This window comes from Oryctolagus cuniculus, chromosome 2 (genome assembly GCF_051225735.1).
Source record: "Oryctolagus cuniculus isolate XC-2025 breed Fujian yellow rabbit chromosome 2, ASM5122573v1, whole genome shotgun sequence".
Taxonomy (NCBI): domain Eukaryota; kingdom Metazoa; phylum Chordata; class Mammalia; order Lagomorpha; family Leporidae; genus Oryctolagus; species Oryctolagus cuniculus.
Window position 1 is genome coordinate 162,109,268 of NC_142868.1, and position 17,624 is coordinate 162,126,891.

Here is a 17,624-nt window from a genome sequence, read left to right on the forward strand (position 1 = left end):
GAGCAGGAAGACAGTGACCACCGCAGTGAGACAGACCTGCCAGCAGCCTGGCTGAGGACAACTGCTAACCATGTCACCATGACTGAGTCGCTGACACACAGGAGTCGGGGGACACGCACAGAAAGGAATGTGCAGAACTTGGAAATCTCCACTCCTCCCTCCTCGCTGACATCCTCCCCCCCAGCCAAGCCCACCTTGGGGAGGAGAAAGCCATAGATCATCCTGAACGCAGAGGGATCCACTTGTAAATAACTGAGAAGGGGCCACACTGCTATTGTTGCTTTACTATCCTGTTTACCATCAGTAAAAACAACTTCCTCTACCACACCCAGCCGGGAGGCTGTCACTGGGCTTCCTGGGGTCAGCGTGATACCGTGCGCTTGGAGACAGCCTCAGGAATGGGAGGAGCAGCGCCAAGGCTCAGACGCACGTGGGAACGGGTGTCCTGGCTCTGGGGCCCAACAGGCTGGACGGGCCCCCGGGAGGCTGTCACAGTCAGGGTGACCGGGTGTCCCGGCTGGATTCCTTTACCAGGAGGCAGGGTTGGAGGTCATGTGGACCCAGAGACCAACGCCTGTCTCCCTGGGGCTGTGGCTTGAGAGCAGCACCCTTGGTGCCATGCCTGCCTCCTGACAGTCTGAGCTCCCCACGGCAGACGGCACGTGGGTGGAGAGGGGGCGCTCTCCACACTGGAGAGAAGACAGGAGCGGAGGGAAGGGAAGCAGGTGCTCCAGCCCCGAGGCTGTGCCAAGCTTGCTTTTATAGCCCACAGCGGGATCCCACCCAGGCCTTCTCCACAGCCCAGTTTGACACAGATTTCGGGAGCACCTCCATAGGAGGAAGGCTGGCAGCTGCCAAAAAAGTCTGACAAGGCATCTGCCAGCCAGCATCCAGTCCCCTTCTGCGAGGCTGTGTGAAGCCACCATCAAACAGGGGACGCCTCAGAGCCCGGGAGCCAACTGCTGACCCCAAGCAAGGCTGTCATTCGAGGTAATCCCAGCCAAGGACGGCTCTGGATCTCCCAGGCTGACCATCTCTGGCTTCCTCCAGGCCCCACCCACGAGGGCAGCCCTGGCAGTACACACCCCTCCCCCCATCCGGGGCAGCAGAGCAGGAGGGGCTGGAGCGGGAGTTCTCTCTCTCTCTCTCTTTTTTTTTTTTTTTTTTACAGGCAGAGTGGACAGTGAGAGAGAGAGACAGAGAGAAAGGTCTTCCTTTCACCGTAGGTTCACCCTCCAATGGCCGCTGCGGCCGGCCCGCTGCAGCCAGCACACCGCGCTGATCCGATGGCAGGAGCCAGGTGCTTCTCCTGGTCTCCCATGGGGTGCAGGGCCCAAGCACCTGGGCCATCCTCCACTGCACTCCCTGGCCACAGCAGAGAGCTGGCTTGGAAGAGGGGCAACCGGGACAGAATCCAGCACCCCGACTGGGACTAGAACCTGGTGTGCCGGCGCCGCAAGGCGGAGGATTAGCCTAGTGAGCCGCGGTGCCAGCTTGGGAGTTCTCTTTATAACGGGCTGTGGCAGTGAGCTGCAGCTGCAAGGTGGGAGCAGCAGACAGCTCCACATGGGCGCACATCAGCAGGGCTGCCCGCTGAGGGCCACTCCATGGGGTTGCGAGACAGCCCCAGGCAGCCTGCCCTTCCTCCCTCCTCTCCTTCTAGGAGACTGACAGCTTCAGACACAAGCACCCCAGGGCTTAGCCGGATGCTTCCTCCAGGCAGGCTCCTCTGAGTGGCCCGGGGAGAGAGGACCTGTTTCTCAGGTCCTGGGCAGTTCTGGGGCAAGCAGAGGCTCAGCACTGAGGGTCTCCTCTTCCTCAGTACTCTACGGCACCGTCAAGGCCAAAGCCTTTGCCCACTTGGAGAAACCCTGCTTTAGAATTCTAGAATGCAAAGCCAAGAAGGACCCAAGCAGCCAGCTCATTCAAGTCTTGACTTGCAGGTAAGAAAAGAGGCTGGAGGGCCAGACCTGGGGAAGCGGTTTGACCCATCTTATGCACTAAGTCTCTGGAGCCACAGCAAGTGACACCTAGACACTTAGCAGGCAGGGCCCCATGGCGAGCCAGAGTGGCAAGGCACTCCTGGGGCTGCACAACGGCTGTGCCCACTTCACCTGTCTCCAGTGCCTTCGCAGGCCAGGAACAATGGAGACGCCGCCTCCTCCTCTTCAGTCCCTCCCCAGTACCTAAATTCCTACCGCCCTCCCATCTCACAGCTCAGAGCCCACGACACGGCCCTCAGTGGGGACGAACACAGCAGACGCCCAGCTCACATTTCTGCCACAAACACCTGCGTGCTGTCACGGAACGCCTCCCAGCACAGTCGCCTGGCATGGGCTGCAAGCTCACTGCACTGGAGCCCGGCCCTCCTCACACTCCCCAAGGAGCCCAGGCACAGGCAGACTGCTCAGAAGATTGTCAACTGAGCCATGGAAGTGATGGGGAGATGGCAGACAAGTGAAGATGGTCTGTGTTTCCTAGGCGATGCACTGCACGTCCTCCCCGGGTGACCCTCAGAGGCAGACAGGAGGTGCCCCTCCCCAGTCCCCAAACCCCTCCCTGGCTCTGCCACCTCCCACCCCTCTCCCATCACTCTGTTTCTCTTTCTCCCTTAGATACTTTGACTCCTACCTTCTTTCTTTGCTCTCTCTGGTTTTGGAAGGAGAAATCCTGAATTTGGTGCTGATTCTGATTCTGGTACCCAGGCTGCCTGCTTCACCTGGCTGAAGCAGCCCCTCCGTCTCCCTGGGTCTCCCATCCTCCCGCTGCCAGTGGTCAAATGGCATCCAAGAGCCGAGGTGGGGAAGGAAGTGATTATGAGATGAGGAAAGACTGCCACTCCTTTTTTTAAAAAAGGAAAAAAAAAAGATTTATTTACTTATTTGAAAGGCAGAGTTACAGAGAGGCAGGGGCAGAGAGAGAGGTCTTCATTTGCCATCCATCCTCCAAATGGCTGCAAAGGCCGGAGCTGTGCCGATCCAAAGCTAGGAGCCAGGAGCTTCTTCTGGGTCTCCCACGTGGGTGCAGGAGCCCCAGGACTTGGGCCATCTTCTACTGCTTTCCCAGGCCATAGCTGGGAGCTGGCTCGGAAGCGGAGCAGTTGGGACTCAAACCAGCACCCATATGGGATGCCGGCACTGCAGATTATGCCACAGCGCCGGCCTGAGACTGCCATTCATACACACACACACACATACACGCAGTCCCCACATGCTTTCAGGGAGTTGAGGGCTCTGGTCTGACCTAGTGTCGACAAGCACGCCTGCTCCACCGTCTCCGCCCCAAGCAGCATGCACAGATGAGGGGCCCCTAGGGGGTGTCTTCCGGCAGGATCTGTGAGGGGCTGGGGGCCTCTGGGAAGGAAAGGACCCACCCTGCCTGCCACTGAGAGCGTACAGACCCCCTGCCCCCCACCACACCCACACAACCACCTTTCCCTGGGTCTTAAGCAAGCACCAACCCAGAACAAAAGTTCTAAGGAAAGACAAAGGAGGAGGAAGGGGAAGATGACCAGGTCTGAGTCCGCGTCACGCTCGGCGGCTTGCAGCAGCAGGAAATCCAGGGCCACAGGGCACGTGGGGCGCTGCTGCGCCGTGCCCGCGTCTCTGTCAGCGACACAGGACCGCGGGGAGTGAGGTCAACCCGAGGCCGGCAGGTTCCCCGTGTCCAGCCCGCCGGGGAGGGGAGGTGCCGCGCCCGCAGGAGGAGGAACCTCTCATTAGCTTGTCTGAGAGGCTCTTCCCAGCAGGCTGCAGGCAGCCTCTGCCAGAAAACCGGGGACTGGCCCTGTCTGCCGCCGACTCCACAGCCCTGCTTGCTGCTTCTCACTTCACCTGCGCCCCGAGGCCCTGCAGCTCCCAGCTCCTAGGTCGCTACCTCTTTGCCAACCCAGGACAGGAAAGCATCTCAGCCTGGGAGGAGACATCTGAACCCACCACTCTCTTCCCACCCACCCCCCCACTCTGCATGGACCCCTCGGGCCCCCTAAACACAAGGGCGCCCCGCCCTCACTGAACTCCTGGGTCACCCGCCCTTAGCACCCCAGAGCTAAGAGGATGCTTGGCGGGAACGTGACAGTGGTTTCGAAAAGTTGATTCCTAATGCAACCAAAGTGGCCGGCTAAACAATGACCCAACTTAAATATTTTCCACCCACATTAATCAGCGCAATAATTCCTTAATGACTTCCTAGGAAAAGTGTGAACAGAAACCCTGGTTTGTTTTGATTTGCTTGGTCTTTTTCACCCTGGCTTAAGGAGCTCATTGTCTCCGCGTGGCCAGAAGCAGCCTGGATTTTTTAGGAAGGAAGAAATACTCCGCAGGTCACAAGGGAGGGTGGGGCTACAGAGCTGGCATCCCAGCCGGCCCGCGGGCTTCTCGCTGTCTCCATTCCATCATCCACCTAGGAAGGGAAGCGCGCCACAAATGCCGCTTGCCTAAATCACAGGGTGCTCTTGTGGCTTGGGGGTGGGACCACAGCTGTGCCTGGTCCTCCTGTCAAACCACAAAGCTCCAGCAATACTCAGAGTGCGGGGCCCAAGGTGAATCTTCCTTCCGCTCGCCCCAGCACCAAGGCAGAAGGGACCCCTCATATCTGACATCTCAGAACTGACATCCCACGCTGCAATCTGTCCGTACGCGGAAAGCCCAGGCAAGGGTCATGTGTATGGAACAGAAGGGCGACAGCATGTCCCTAAAATAAAGAAGCCACAGCCAGCACGGTGTTTCCCGAGAGGAAGCAGGGTTTCGAACTTCCTGATGCCTGTGCACCAGGAGTCCAGGTGGGACCCAACTGCTCAGCACTTGACCCCAGGGACCAGAAGCAACTGCATGGAGGGGGAGGCAGCAGAACACACCCACAGGACTGTAGTCCCCAAGAGAGAATTGACGCTACGCTAGCATCACCTAACACTGCCTGAGAGCGGGCAAAGAGACAGGAAGTGGTTACTAATGGCAGGCCGACCTCCTGTGGAGTTGTTGAAGCTCCTGATGGCTGCATCAGGCATCCCCTAGGCATGCAGGGACCTGTGAGCGAGTGGCAGCGGGACGGAGGACGACGGGGTACGCATGTGCCTGCTGCACCCTGGTGAGGCGAGATTGGGGCTGGGGACATGTCTCTGCCTACCTGTCCTCAGATAAGTCCTTCCCCACACGCCATCCCATTTTATCCAAAATGCTGGTGCATGAAGACTTGGAAAGGAGGACACGCTAGGCAAAGGCCAAATGTCCTACACATAACCCCACTCATGTATCTGATGGATCCTGAATCCTAGGTAGGACCTCAAGAAGCAACACTTCCCATGCTATGTAAGCACAGAGTGCAAAATGCATGTTAAAGGCAAACTGGCCAAAGCCTGCGGAAGAGAAAAACTTACAGATTTGGGCAATAGAATCCCTCCACAACGCTGTACCACAGGTTAAGCAAACGCAGCATCAGTGAGGGACAAGCTGTAGTCTCTGGATGGATAACGGTTCATTTTCCACATCGCTGGGGCCCGAGATGCTGCTCAGCAGCCATGTCACCACTCACAGACCCCTTGCCAGGAACTGTGTGTGAATGTGTCTGTGCCCAGTAGCTCTCAGATGGACACACAGAAACTCCCACACAGTGTGTGCATGTACAGGGGTGTGGGTGAATGTGTGTAGGGATGCATACACTTGCGCATGTGTACAGGTGCACATGCTCTCCCCAACGCTGCCAGAGGGTGGACTATGAAGCCACACACCTAATCAAAAGGGTGGAAGAGCAAATGGCAACACAAAAGGACCCAAGGAAAGGAGGGAGGAAAAAGTGCCTTGAAACACAGCTTGACGCCCAGTCTTTTAGGCGCGAGGTAGGCGAGAGTGAAAAGACCTTCATTGAAGACATACAAAGGCAGTCAATGGAATAGTTGTGCCTCGCTGGCTCCCACACAGAACAAACCCAGCCAGACTCCCGATCATTAAAAATGAGCTAATCTGATTAGAGAACATTACACTTGGGTTGACTGCCCACCAATACACGAGAACAAATACCTGCTGCCAAAAATGCCCAGAATCCGCCAAAGCCCCCAGAAACCAGGTATTGATGAGATGAAGGCGGCAGCAGCAGAACAACCGGAGGATCAATAGCTTCTGTCCCGGCAACTGGATACAGCATCACTCCTCAGTGCTGGGCCCCCGGCAGCCGGCTGTGCGGTGGACACACAGCTCCCAAGAGTGAGAGAGAGCAATCAACAAGCAGGTGCCAAGCGCCTGTTAAACTGCTGTACCTACTCAGGGAAGGGACAGGTAACTACAGGGGTGATGAACTTCCCTGCATGTAGCTTCTGAAGGATGCAGAGACTGGAATAAACAGAGCAGGAAAACCAGCAACTTGGCTCGACACCCGTTCTCCTACTCATCTGCTCAGCCCGTTATTCAGGAAGGGCTCCAGGCAGAAGGGAAAGAAGCCCCTCGTGTCGCCTCCCAGCCCTGACTGCCCCTTCCTAACTCTGGTACCCTTCTAGTTCCCTTAGCCAACTATCAGTTTCTTCAGCTTTTGGGGAAAGAGAGGAGGGAAAACGAAAATGGCTTTCATTTCTCGACCGGATTGGGGAGTGCCATGAAATGGACCCATCTAATGAAACGTGATACGCTTCCAAAGGCTTCCTTCCAAAGCCCACCCCCTGGGGACTCACGCATAGACCATGTCATTTGGAATTAATCAGATGTCTCTGTAGGTAATTAGAGCCAGGCGAGGATAGGGCAAAGGAAAAAACCATTCCCATAAGTACATTTAGCAATGTGACAGCTTTTTGAGGTTCTTTAATTGTCTTGACTTCTTTCCACTACCAAGACTGTCAAATTTCCCGAGGGGTCACGTCTACCCATCAGAAACCATCTGGATGCGAAAGGTGGGAAAAGCTCCGCCAGCCCAGGGTTCCTCCTCCAGCATCTGGGCTGGGCACATCCACAAGGCCCAGCCAGCGTTCCTGCTTCTTACCAGGGCGCAGCTCCTCTGCAGGAGCAGGCACTTGGAATTTTCAGGCCTCTGCTTGGTGCGGGGCCACATTTTGCTCTCTGGGATGTTTTTACACGGATCCACAATTCCCACCAATGTTTTCCCACCAGTTCTCATCAATGGTGTTTCTAGTATTCCATGATCACCTGGGAGGCAAACACCTGTTGACACCTTGAAAGGTAGGAGAAGAGCTGTCCTGACTCCAGAAACAGAGCCCCAAGTCTTCCTCTAGGAAAACCAGCCAGGGAGGAAGGCAACGTCTAATCCTTCCCAGTGCACACCCATGCTGGGGTCAACAGCACGTCCACAGAGGTTCTGCTACGGGGAGACACGTTTCTTCTAAGGTTGCTTTATGATCCTTAAGAGAACTTGAGGGATTAGAGGAAAAGCAGCATCTGGTAGCCCAAGTGTGTGCATTCTGAAATTCTTCTGGATGTAAGGCTTCGGTAAAACAAAGCCCATGCCAGCGTCTTCCTTAAGAGACTCTCGCTGCAGTATGATCCTGGTTGACTGCCTACCCTCTTTCACATAAATGCCCTTAGAACGAGGAGAGGCAGGAGCATCAAGACTTTTGGATAAAGCATAACAAGGATGCTGAGATAATGCCTATATCTGGCATAAACACGCTGCCAAATACTGAAAGTGCTTAAAATGGCCCATTAAGAAGACAGTTAAAAGGGGACATTGCTCTGCAAGCTTTTAAATCTCCTGCTCCTTTCATTTCAATAATCACAAAGAACACGAATATATTAAGTGAAGAGGGAGGGGGGAATTCTTGCCCTCCCTCCTTCCAGGAGAGTATTTGGAAAAAAATGGTTGCCTCCGTGTTATTTTTGTGAACATTATTTTTCTAAATCCCTTCAAAGTGAAAAGTACAGTTCCACGGGAAGCAAATTCAAAGAAAGTAGGACATGACTAGCCATTTGCCCAAATTCGCCCGCAGGAAGTCACTTTTTCTTTCGTCCCAGTGTGAGGATTGCGACTGTAAGGCAACACTAGGGTGTGATTCCAGAGGCCCCAGATTTGCCACTCACCCAAACCAAGACACCCTGGCCATCAGCCGCCCTAGGCTCCGAAGTTACTCCCTGGAGATTGGTTATTGTGGGTCAGGCAGCCACACCACAGGCTCCCCCCTTGTCCTGCTGTGATGCTGACCCCACGTCTCTCCCCACCCCGCTCTGCCTCTCCAGGCCTCCATCAGTTCCCCAGGAGTGTCTCCAGCCTTACCCACGGTGAAACAGAAGGGCTGCGGGCTGCAGAAGAGGAGGAGAGTAGCACCAACCTCCAGGCAGCCGAGGGCTTTCTCACTCACTGCTGGGAGAAAGTGCGAGATTGGCTTCCTTCAGAACTGATGGAGGTCCGCCCAGCACACTCAGAACCAGAAATGTCACAGAACATGGGGACAAGTCCTTCAGACTAATAAACAGCCTCCTCTTTCCCTTCCCCCAGCTGATTATCTTGGCCTGAAGTTTGGGGATGAGCAGGAAACTTAATTGACTACAGGGTCTACAGACCTGCACGATTCCATCTACTGCAGTCAGCCCTGCAAATCCCCATAAACACAGATAAACTTGGGTACCTGCCAGCAACACCAGGCAACTGCTGGGCTTGCCAGACTCCCGAAATAATCTCTCCCATCTCCAGAATCTCCTGTAGCTTTCTTCTTAGTGCTGCCTGGAGGGGGGGTGGGGGTGGGGGCGGGTCAGGCTGGAACCTCGCAAGTTCACTGTAACACAGCTTTCCATTCTTTCTGCTACCCACAGTGACCCAGTGTCACCCCCTTTCCCAAACGTGGGCACGCGCTTCTGGTGGGAGTGGGAGGAGGCAGGGTGTCAGGAAGAAGGGGCGATCTCCTCCTGTGTGTTAATGCTCTGTGTTCTGTGAGGCAAACTCTGCCAAGAGCCCTGTTCTGGGAAGCAGCCCTGGGGCAGCTCAGGATCCTACTGGGTGGTCTCATCTTTGGGCCCTACTGGGGGTTGGGGGAGGGAGACAGTCAATGGTCCAGCGCTCTATTTCCAGTACCATCAGAACCTCAGCCAAAAAGCTTGACCTCTTTTCTTCAACCCTTTCCCCCAAATGAAAGGGAAAAGGGGAAAGAGCTAGAAGACGCGAATGGACAGCGGCACTGGGGAGAGAAATGTGGTATTGAATGAAGACCTCGGCAAGCAAGCGCCAAGAGACAGCAGTGCACTGCACAGAGCAGCGTCTGGAGAGCAGCAGCACACGCGAACGAGGCCAATGTGCGGCTCTGATGGCCCAGGAGGTCCCAGCGGAGCCTGTCCTTGGAACTCCAGCCACAGTTCACACCTGGACACCCCAGGGACTTGGCCAGCAGCTCCTCCTCTCAGGAAACACATGCATTACTTTTGTTGTCAAGAAAACCTCTCCAGAAGGCTTCATCATCATGTGGATTCTTCTTTAAAAATTTTTTGAAAAAAGAAGAAGAAAGCCAACACTGAAGAATTAAGTAAAAATTAATCAAAAGCACATGGCTCAATTTCTCTTCAAGTTATGCACGGCTGAGGAGCACACCAAGGCTACAGCGTTTCCTGTGTGCAGGCTTGCAGATCTGCGGGAAACAAGCTGCTGGGGAGTGGGCAGGTTTGGAGGGTCTGGCACTTAGGATGGTCCCAGGCCAAAGCCACAGGGAGGACAGTCTGGGGCTCCAGTGGGTTCCAGGTTCCTCAGCCCGTCCATGCCAAAGGCAGGCATGAGAGGGGCCAGAGTTCCTTCTGTGTTGACGGCATCCAACTCGGACCATTTTGTTGCAAGATTTAAGGGCTAAATCACAAAGAATGAGGGTTGGGGGGGGGGGGCGGTTACAAACATTTTTTAATATATGATGAATTTAATATTATGGTCTAATTCATTTTCAGCAGAATGGATGGCAATTTCTTTCCACTCCAGGGATATGAATAACCCCTACCTTTGGCCTCTGGCACAAACATATTCATTTGGACTGACTTCTAGCTAGGCTTACTAAACGAACAGACACATTTTTTTTTCCTCCACTTTATAGCACACAAGAAATGGAAAGGGAAAATTCAGAGAATGGCCACCTGCTGTCACCTACCCCTTTTACTTAGCCTCAGATGAGAATTAGGGTTTGGGGCCCAGGCCCTTGCCCTACACAGCTGAGCTGCAGATATTAACTTTCATGCACAGGTGTAGACATGAGTCATGCCAAGACTGAACCCCCTGGTTGCAACAGAAGCCTGTCAGTAGATTAATTTAGCTAATTATCTAATCAATTCATTAAAGCTAAGGTCCTATTTTCACTTTTCTTGTCAACCATATCATTTCTTCCTTTGAACTAAAATCTTCCACCTTCATTCACAGGCTCTCAGTAGAACCTTAGCAGCTTTCTCTCTCCCCACTGGAGAAACAAGGGGATTAAGCCACAGGATCCCTCGGGTCCTCCCTGATGCCAGGGCTGCTCACCTAGTTTGGGCAAAGGGGCTGCAAAAGAGAAGAGAAGTGGGATGGACATTTAATAGTGAAGATGCTGCACAGAATGCCAACATCACAAAATCAGAGTGCCTGGTTCAAGTCCTGCCTCCTCCACTTCCCATCCAGGTTCCTGCGCCCTGGGAAGCAGCAGGTGATGACTCAAACACATGGATCCCTGCCACCCATGGAAGAAAACTAGATTGAATTCCAGACTCCAGGCTTCAGCCTCTTCCCACAATGGCCGTTTGGGGAGTGAATCAGAGGATGGGAGACCTCTTTTTGTCTCTCTCTGCCTTTCAAATAAAAGAAAGACAACAGAAGGGCCCAGCTACCAGAAGTAGCAGGAGGGGCTGCTGTCCAGGGAAACTGGAGAATCAAGCTCTGGGTTAGTCGTTATTGAATGTCAATGCTGAGAATCTTCAAGAAAAGGGAAATCAGCATTGAGAAGCAGGTGGAGAGGACAGCCGGGGAGCGAGGTGGGCAGTGCCCAAAGCCGTAACACACCCTGCGCTTGGTGGCTCCAGGTCTGGGTACAGACGGGGAAGAGGAGGAACGTTAGGAGATCACTTCAGCCCCTGCCCTCGACCACAAGCTCTGCCTCATTCATCCACCAGACGGGCCCCTGGTGATTTCTATTGAGAGATTCCCTTAGCTCTCCCACTCATAGGCCCAAGGCAAAGCACACCCAGGACCTACACTCACTAAGCAAGGAACACCTCAAAAGCAAAGGGCTTTCCCCTCTGCACCTATAGCTGGGCACTACAGGCTGCTGGCTTCCAACAGCCCAGGGGCTTCTCATCCTGGTCCTCACATTATGTCATCCGTAAAGTGAGCTAACAGGTGTCCACCAGGCTGCTGCGCGACTTCAACGAGCAAATGTACTGAATGCCCTTAGCACCGCGCCTGGCGTAAAATGAGCTCTCGCTACAGGTCGCCGTGAAGTCGGTGGAAGAAACAGAGCCATCTGCGGTGGCCCAGGGAAGAGGCCCTCGCGTTGGATCTTTCACACAACCACCTCCCTCGCCCACGCGGACCAGCCCTTCCAGACAGAGCTAGACGTAACGGGCCATGTGGATGCCACTGAAATATTAGCCTTCAAAAGTCTCAAAGGACAAACAAGAGCCTTGCCTCCGAGCCTCCGAGAATGGGAGTTTGAAGCCACCCAGTGCATCCCACTCTGTTCTCGGTCAGCATGGGTCATCTGGGAGCAAAGGAGAGGGCTTGGGACGGAGGCAGGAACTGTCGCCTAAACCTCCCGTGATTCAGCCGGTCACCAGCTTTTAGCAGAGCAAACTGTCTGGCAATATATCCAGATCCACGATCCCTTCCAACAGAACTAAACACATACAAGTCCTGGGGGCTGAGCAAGCAAGAGCCTCAAAGGCTTCAGAAGTAAAAGAGTTTGACAAAAATGCTACCCTCTTCCCTGCCCCTCCTCCATCATAGAGGGTGCAAAACTTTCTGTGTTTTTAAAACATTTTTGCTGCAGCAAAATGGCACTGGCAAGCGGCAGGTACTGCCCTGGAGAGCGGCTGAGCAGAACGCACCAACCAAAGCCTGGAAAGCCAGGCTGGGCTCGAGCCCTCACCAGCCCCAGCTCTGCAGGACCTCCCAGATGGAGGCAGGAACTCGCTGGGTGGTCCTGAAGGGGGCGCTGGCTTGAGAAACAGGGAGACCTGGACTCGTGTCTATGATTCTTGGAAGGGCCCGATGGGAGGTAAACAGCACTGGCTCAGGAGAAAGGGTGAGAAAGGGAGTGACTCAGGGGCAGAGCATGGCAGCACGAGGCCCAGAGGGAACTCAGAAATCACACAGCAAAGCGCTTATCGCATACAAGAGGCCAGGGACCTGAAACTTGGAACCGACCTGCCAGACAGGAAGCCGGAGAGCGGAGAGGGAGAACCACGGCCAGATACACTGGCAGCCAAGCTTGGGGCCAGCACACCCAACAGCCAGGCCAGCTGGACGTGTCCTCAGATAGGCAATCTCCACGAGCCCAGGCCCTCTGATAAAGGGAGAGCATCCCAGCACAGACTTGGAGAAGTACTTGTGGGGACGACATCAACGTCCTGGAGCCAATTACTCAGGACAGGATAAATACTCACCCAGTGGCAGCTACTGATGCCAAACCCACCTACTAGAGTGGGCACTGGGGTGCAGTGGGTTAAGCCACTGCTTGGGACACGTGCACCTCATATCAGAGCGCCAATTCAAGTCCCCGCTGCTCCACTTGTGATCCAGCTCCCTGCTAATGCTCCTGGGAAAGCAGAAGGTGATGGCCCACGTACTTGGCCCCTGACACCCACTGGGAGACTGGGATGGAGTTCTGAGCTCCTGGCTTCAGCCTGGCCCAGCCCTGGTCATTGCAGACATTTGGGGAGTGAACCAGCAGATGGAACCTCCCTCTCCCTCTTTCTCTCCCACTCTCTCTCCACCCTTCCCCCCTTCTCCCTCTCTCTCTGTCACTCTACCTTTCAAACAAACAAACCTTTTTTAAAAAGCTAAGCCGCTAGCATGGGATCCTTTTTGTATTTTGATTTTTTTTAAGTTAAATTACCCTTTTTAGACTTCAACCCGCTTGCGAATGTGTCCTAGAAGAACATATGCTTCGGGGCCTCCAGTAAGACTGAACAGGGAAGAGCACACCGAGGGCTGCTGGCAACAGAGATAAGACCAGCTCTGGATGCTGGTATCAAACATGTGTGTCCATTGGCCCTGGACACTCAGGACACTCGGTACTGCATGCGACACCCAAGCCAGGAAATTCGACGGTGCAGAGTGGGATCCCGGCACGGGGAGCACCCGTACCCGTTCACACCGGTAGTGCCCTCCCAGGCCAAGGAGGCTCCCCTCTGGATTTCTGTACAAACTGCTTGAGGCACCTGTGCTCCGTCTGCGCCGCTAGCCAACAGCTCTGAGTTCACTGCACAAGCCAGAGCCCCCAGAGGCGGCCTGCCGACCTTGCCAGCTGAGCCACAGGCCGCCCCCCTTCACGGCAGCACACCTGTGCGTCCACGCGCCACGGCTGTAAGGGCTGCAGTGGATGGACCCAGGTGTATTGCACCCCCGCGTCCTTTAAGGAAATTCCCACACGAGAAAATGATTTCAGAGAACTGTGCCAGCAAGAGCTCTGCCTCCCCTAAGGGCTGCGAGACTGTCCCTTTCCGAGCAGGAGCTCCAAGTAATTAACCTGGTTTTCCTAACACCCTGGCTGCCGAGGAACGCGGGGTGAACCCAGGGCTCGCTGAGAGCCACTACATCAGCCAGTTTCCTTTTCATGGCCTCTACGTTGTTAACTTTCTTGCTTAAGGTGGCTGGCAGTAAGATGCCTCTCTACTTAGTAGACAGAGACAGTTGAGAATAAAATCAAAGCAGAACCAGCCATCCCTCCTATCTTCATCTTTCCATACCCTGCCTCCTCCAGGAAGCCTTCCCTGATCACCCCCGTCCATGGAGATCACATCCTCTTCTAATTCCAACAGCTCCCATGGCCCTTTCAGGCAGCACTTTTCAAATGCATCCTCTCTCCTATCCAGCACGGCAGCCAGGGTCCAAGGACTGCCCACAGGTAGCATAAGCTCTAACCACAGTCACACATTAGGAGCTCAAACCACAGGCAGGTCTCAGTGGATCACATGGAACAGAAACTGGGAGGGCAGGGAACCCAGGATTTCCTTAAGAAGTTCCATCACCCCTCCCCCGACCCTAAATGCCAGACTCCAGAGCACTGACTCAAACCAGCAACGGCACGGAATGGCACGGCCAGGAAGAGCCCTGTGAGTGCTTTCAGATTACTCACCAGCTCGGACTAGCTATTTCTGTCCTTCTCCGGAGAGCCTACCCGGGGTGCTTCTACAGTCACATCCAAAGATGCGATAACTGACATTTCAGACTGGAGCTGAGCGTGCGGCCTCCAGAGGGCGGGCACCAATGGCTGGGCTTCACGAGCTCTGAGCAGCTCCCAGCCGCTGCACCCCGGCTTCCTCCGGGGGCTCAGGCGTGAGGGGGAGCCACCCAGCCCCTCCTGAGGGCTGAGCAGCCCAGGAAGCCGAGGGACCACAAGCACTCGCCCAGCCCTGCGCTGACTCGGGCGCTCACAGCCATCTCTCTGGCTCCTCTTGTGACACTCATGTCGGCTCCTCTTCTAGCCCCCACACCCCTCTACCTAATGGGCTCCTCATGCACAGAGCCTGGTACCTGACATTCGCGCGATCCTGCCCTGTACCCCTCATTCGCGCTCTGCTTGTCCGTCACCAGGTGCGTGCGACATGCCAAGTGAGACAATAGCCACATGGTATGGGGCTCCACTGGCGAGAACTGTCCAGAGCAGAGGAGGCTGGTGGCCGACAGGGGAAGAGAGTGAAAGGAACAGGTGTGGGGTTTCTTTCTGGAGAGAAAATATGACTACATTAAAATCCACCGCACTGTGCCTTTTCCACGGGCTCATAATTTGGTGGTGGTATCGTACCTCCGCAAAGTTGCTCCGAAAGGCTGAGAGGCGGCAGGTGGAGGTGGAGCCACCCTGGCCTGGAGTGGAGCGCCCCTTCCTGCCGATCAGGTGACCCACCCACAGGTACAAGCGGCCACTGCCCCCTAGGCTCTGCTGCTGGCCACGCCCATTGCCCGCCCAGCCCCTTGGCCCTGGAAGCCTTCCCAAGCCCACAGGCTCACGTCAGCTCCAGACACGCAGCCTCCGCAGTCCCAGGTGAGGAGAGGGAGGCTGCAGACGGAGATCCTCCACAGGACACAGCGTAGGAAAGTCTCCCAGGCCACACATGTTGAACACCTGCTGCAGCTCAGGGCGTCTGGGTGCAGGAGATACAGAAGTGGATAAAACAAAGTCCACGTCCACTTGGAGCTTACGGAGCTCATAGCTGAGGTGGAGGCAGGGAAGGAATGAGCAAATACACAGATATTTACCTGTGTTGGGAGGGGTGGGGGAGCCATGAGGAAGCCGCCATTTTCAATATGGCTGTCAGCAAAGCCCCTCTGAGGGGGCGACATTTGCACAGAAACCTCAAATCTGGGAGGGTAACCGACCAAACGCGCACAGACTTTTTTTCTTGACTTTATTCCCTAAACAAAACAGTATAACAATTATTTGTGAAAAAATTTACATTGTATTAAGGTATTATCAATACTCCACAGCTGATTGAAAGTATATGGGGGAGGGCTGTGTATAGATAATGTGCTAATACTACACTACCTATGCCGCTTAGTATAAGGAACTGAGCATCCTAAGACTGGGGTATCAGGGGGATCCTGGAAGCAGTCTCCTGTGACGACCGAGGGACAGCTGTAATACGCTCAGAAGAATGGCCTGTTCGGGGCCAGCATCATGGCACAGTGGGTTAAGCCACGGCCGGCAGCACCAGCATCCCATATTGGAGTGCCACTTCGAGCCCCAGCTGCTCTGCTACCAATCCAGCTCCCCGTTAAAGTGACTGGAAAAGCAGGGGATGATGGCGCAAGTGCTTGGGCCCCTGCCACACACATGAGGGCCTCGGATGCAGTTCCCGGATCCTCCTGGCTTCAGCCTGGCCTGGCCCCAGCCGTTGCAGCTATCCAGGAGAGTGAACCAGCAGATGGAAGACCTTTCTGTCTCTCCCTCTCTGCCTCTCTCTATTGTTCTGCCTCCCAAATAAATAAGCGAAGGGAGAGAAGCAATGGCTTGTTTAACTGAACTGCATTGAATCTCAGTCATCACTATTATTTAATTGTAACAACCTTATCAAGGCAACGTGAACGCACAATGAGTTGAACACACTTCCAGAACAGACTTGGCTGACTTCACCAAACATGCACCTGTGGAACCATCACAACTCTCTCGGCCCAAAAGTTTCCTCTTCACTCCCAGCCCCCCACGCCTGCCTCTTGCACCCAATCTCCACTCTGAAACAACCACTGTTGTATCTTCCGTAACTGTAGATTACTTTGCGACTAGTAGACTTTTATGTGAGTAGAATCATATAGAATATATTCTTATTTGTCTGGCATAATTATTTTGAGATCCATCAAGCACATCTTTTTATTGCTAAGTAATAGTCCACTGAAGGGTTAGCCCACAGTTCGTTTATTCGTTCTCTCTATGGACACTGGGATTGCTTCCATTCTACAGCTTTGCAAGTTAAGCTGCTAGGAACATAGGCGCACAAGACTCTGAATGGACAAACACTCTCATTTACCTTGGGTAAATACCTATGAGTGGAACGGCTGGAGCACACGGCGGCTTTATGTTGAACATTCAAAGAAACAGACAAAAATGTTTTCCAAAGGACCATACAGTCACCCCTTTTCTACGTCTGAACTATGCACTTGCCCATCCTCTGCCATCCAGCCTAGAACTGCCAAACCACGAGAGGCTGGGAGGGCAAAACCTGCTCTGTCTTCCCACCCCTTCTCCACTGTCTGTGTTTGGAAACCGGCTTTTGTCACAGTCCAACACCCTCCGGGAAACAGGGTGGATCTCCGTCTGATACGCAAATGTTTGACTCATCCCCCATCAATCTCACCAACAACTGGAGTCAGCATTATGTTTTAAAAATTCCGTGGCCACCCTTCCCTGTGGTCGGTCTCTATAGTCCTTGGCAGTTCCCTGTGTGTCTAGCAAACACCCGGAAGCCAGAGCTGCCAAACTAAGTCTCTGGGCCTCCTTCTTATACCCAGAAGTGGGGACCCAAAGTCTCCCAGATCTGCCCAACCCAGAATCTGCTCCCTAGTCACCTCCTTCTCCGATTCTCCAAGTACCTGCCAGGTCAACCACTTTTAGGACAGTTCTGAGGACCTCAGTGCCGGGGGCTCTCCCTCCTATAAACTCAAAGAAAGCCTCTCCCGGAGCCACTTCCCTTAGACTCACTAAACACAGACGCTTTGCATTTTACTGGGCAAGCAGTATGGAGTCCCTGTTAGTGTGTGTAAAGCACAGGGCCAGGGTGAAAAGAACCCAAGTGGAAACGCCACCCTTGTAGGACACATAGATCACGGGTAAGACGGGGTTACAGGCGGAATATTTGTGAATGACCTGAGAACTGGTACAAGAAATCGGAGCTACCTATAGCGGGGGGCTGGCATTGCCAGGCAGGCAAAAGTGAGGAACAGGAGGTCAGCAAGTGCCTCTCAGCAACGCAGCACACTCTAGCAGACATGACCGGAGAGGGCCATCTTTGGGGCACACTGCAGGAGGCCCATGGCAC

At 54.3% G+C, this 17,624-nt stretch overlaps 1 protein-coding gene and 1 long non-coding RNA gene across 3 annotated transcripts in view; both read right to left on the reverse strand.

Moving 5' to 3' along the window:
- PRKCE (protein kinase C epsilon) overlaps positions 1-17,624 on the reverse strand; it is a 505,242-nt gene that overhangs the window by 393,111 nt on the left and 94,507 nt on the right.
- The window catches only part of LOC149128118 (uncharacterized), a 103,382-nt gene that overhangs the window by 9,275 nt on the left and 76,483 nt on the right, over positions 1-17,624 (reverse strand). Inside the window, exon 2 of the long non-coding RNA XR_016230402.1 lies at positions 2,632-2,841. This is a non-coding gene — a long non-coding RNA (uncharacterized LOC149128118). The remainder of the gene's footprint in view (positions 1-2,631; positions 2,842-17,624) is intronic.